At 30.5% G+C, this 3411-nt stretch overlaps 1 non-coding gene across 1 annotated transcript; it reads left to right on the top strand.

Moving 5' to 3' along the window:
- The first annotated feature begins 1361 nt into the window (after positions 1-1361).
- LOC140885794 (small nucleolar RNA R71) lies at positions 1362-1472 on the top strand. Its single transcript, XR_012151210.1, has one exon. It is a non-coding gene; the product is annotated as a small nucleolar RNA R71 (small nucleolar RNA).
- Positions 1473-3411: the final 1939 nt, after the last annotated feature.

Below are 3411 nucleotides of genomic sequence, written 5' to 3'. Positions count from 1 at the left end.
CTAGTAAAAGAGTAACAGATGTAGGTTTTAAATCTCCCAACTTAAGCTTTTCATAAACTGAATAAGGAATTAAATTCACACTTGCTCCCAAATCTAACAAAGCTTTTTTAATTTTATTTTTTCCAATAATACATGAAATTGTTGGACAACCGGGATCTTTATATTTCAAGGTAGAATTATTTTGAATAATAGAGCTTACTTGCTCCGTTAAGAATGCTTTCTTCTTTACATGCAATTGTCTTTTCACAGTACATAAATCTTTTAAAAACTTTGCATAAGAAGGCACTTGTTTAATAGCATCTAATAATGGAATATTTATTTTTACTTGTTTAAAAACTTCATAAATATCAGAATCATTTTTTTGTTTTTTATTATTTACTAATGCATGAGGAAAAGGAACATGTTTATTTATTTTATCATCAATTTTCTTATTTTTAGGACTCAAAGCATCATCTTTTTCAAAAGTATCAGGATTTGAATCCTTACTCTTTGAGTTTAATTGATCTTTGTTTTCATCACTATATGGATCATTAACTATTTTACCACTTCTAAGAGTAATAACAGATTTTACTTGATCAAATTTTTCTTGATTTTGATTTTTAGGATTAGGTTGTGGTTGAGATGGAAATTTTCCTTTTTCATGAATATTAAGTGCAGATGCAAATTTTGCAAGAGTTTCTTTCAAATCATTCATAGATTGAATGTTTTGAATATTGATAGACTCTTGCTTTTGAATGTATGCATGAATTTCATCTTCAAAATTTTTTCTTGGAGGTGGGATATAAGGAGCATAACCTTGATGATTTTGGTTATTTTGAAGAGGTTGTTGTGAAGGTTGTGCATTATTATCGTTCCTCCAACTAAAATTGGGATGATTTCTCCAACCAGGATTGTATGTTTGTGAAAAAGGATCTAATGTTGGTTTTTTAAAATTGTTAACATAATTGGCTTGTTCATGGAGACATTCTTTAAATGAAGGCAAAGTAGGACAATTTTTTGTAAGATGATCATGTGTGTCACATATATGACAAACAATTTCTTGAACACTTTTTAATTGATCACTCTTTTTCATTTCTAATGACTCGATTTTTCTTGCTAAAGATGCAAGTTTAGCTTGAACATCTACATCATCTTTAAGATGATAAATACCACCCCCATTTGTTGAATTATTGGTTTTACTTGGTGGTTCAATTGAGCCTATATTATCCCAATTTTGAGCATTTTCTGCTAATGACTCCAAATATTCCATAGCTTCATTTGGGTTTTTATCTTCAAAAGTTCCATTACACATGAATTCTATCATTTGCCTATCTTTAGGTATTAAACCTTCATAAAAGTGAGAAACTATTCTCCATATTTCAAAACCATGATGTGGGCATGTATTAAGTAACTCTTTATATCTATCCCAACATTGATAAAATGTTTCCCCTTGTTTTTGAGAAAAAGTTGTAATTTGTCTTTTAAAAGAGTTTGTTCTATGGGAAGGAAAAAACTTTTTTAGAAATTGTTGTTGCATTTCTTCCCATGATCTTATTGAACTTGATCTCAAATTTTGCAACCATGTTTTAGCTTTATCTTTTAAGGAAAAAGGGAAAAGCTTTAATCGAACAGTATCCATGCTACAATTTTGATCATTATAAGTGTTGCAAACCTCCTCAAATTCTCTTAAATGCAAATATGGATTTTCAGAATCTAAGCCATGAAAATTTGGTAAAAGTTGAATGACTTGTGGCTTAAAATTGAAATTAGATGCATCAGGAGGAAAAACTAAACAAGATGGTGTACTAGTTCTTATTGGATTCATATGGTGCCTAAGTGTTCTTGGTTGTTCATGTTCTTGATGATGATTATTATTATTATTATCATCTTGATTATTAGAATTATCGTCCATGTTTAAAATATTTTCAGTTACTCGAACAAGTCTACCACTTTGTTTACGACTCCAAACAATCATACAATTAAAAACAACATACTATTTACATAATAACAAAATTAAACTTAATTTATACCTCCCCGGCAACGGCGCCAAAAACTTGCTACAACTTAAATTGTAATTCACCCAAGTGTAGGTTGTCTGCAAGTAATATACTCGTGAGTACGAGATCGATCCACGGAGAGGATGTTGTAAGTTTAATTTTAGCAATAATATATTATAGATGAAAATATTATTATAAAACTTCAAATACACAAATTATAAAATTGTCAAGGTTTCAAAGGTTCATTGTTGGTTTATTTAAGATTGCTTAATAAAAATAAATAAAAGAAACTAAAATAAAAATAAACATAAAAGAACAATGAAATATTTAAACAAGTATATCATATAATATAGTTCCCACTATATTAATATCAACCGATATTTAATACATGGTACCCATAATATATATATAAATGCATAAATATAAATTGACATAAAAGTAAATGTTAGATCAAATCACAATATTTTATTTAGAACAACCGGCAGAGCCACGCTATCGTCTAAATAAAATATTGTGATTTGATCTAACATTTACTTTTATGTCAATTTATATTTATGCATTTATATATATATTATGGGTACCATGTATTAAATATCGGTTGATATTAATATAGTGGGAACTATATTATATGATATACTTGTTTAAATATTTCATTGTTCTTTTATGTTTATTTTTATTTTAGTTTCTTTTATTTATTTTTATTAAGCAATCTTAAATAAACCAACAATGAACCTTTGAAACCTTGACAATTTTATAATTTGTGTATTTGAAGTTTTATAATAATATTTTCATCTATAATATATTATTGCTAAAATTAAACTTACAACATCCTCTCCGTGGATCGATCTCGTACTCACGAGTATATTACTTGCAGACAACCTACACTTGGGTGAATTACAATTTAAGTTGTAGCACTAAGATGTTGGCATCGTTAACTATTTCTAAAGTTCATGAGCATTTGGGAACTTCAGGATGGACTTATCGAGCTAAAGGTAATCATTTCATAGTTTCATCTATACAAGTTGAACCACGAATAATTTCGAAAATCAAAGCAGCACAAAAGACTGATCCATACATTCATCACTTGAAAGAATTAATGCAAGGCTCTACTGACTGTAGTCTCATAAGTAAGGACGTCCGCCATGAGAACGTCATGCTTGATATCCGCCTTCAGTCCCTCCACAAACTGCCTCAAATTCTCCGGTGGACTGTCTGATATCAGAGGCACAAAGCGACAGCCCCTCTCGAACTGTCTCACATACTCAACCACTGACTTGTCCCCCTGACGAAGACTCATAAAATCCCGGATCATGCGACTCCTCACATCCTCAGTGAAATACTTGGAGTAGAAGATACGCCTAAACTCCGCCCAAGACAGTGTAGGAAGGTGTACTCCCCTGGCAGCACCCTCCCACCAAAGAGCTGCGTCTCCCCT

This window comes from Henckelia pumila, chromosome 2 (genome assembly GCF_033568475.1).
Source record: "Henckelia pumila isolate YLH828 chromosome 2, ASM3356847v2, whole genome shotgun sequence".
NCBI classification, from domain to species: Eukaryota; Viridiplantae; Streptophyta; class Magnoliopsida; order Lamiales; family Gesneriaceae; genus Henckelia; species Henckelia pumila.
This window is presented reverse-complemented; position numbering and strand designations above follow the sequence as displayed.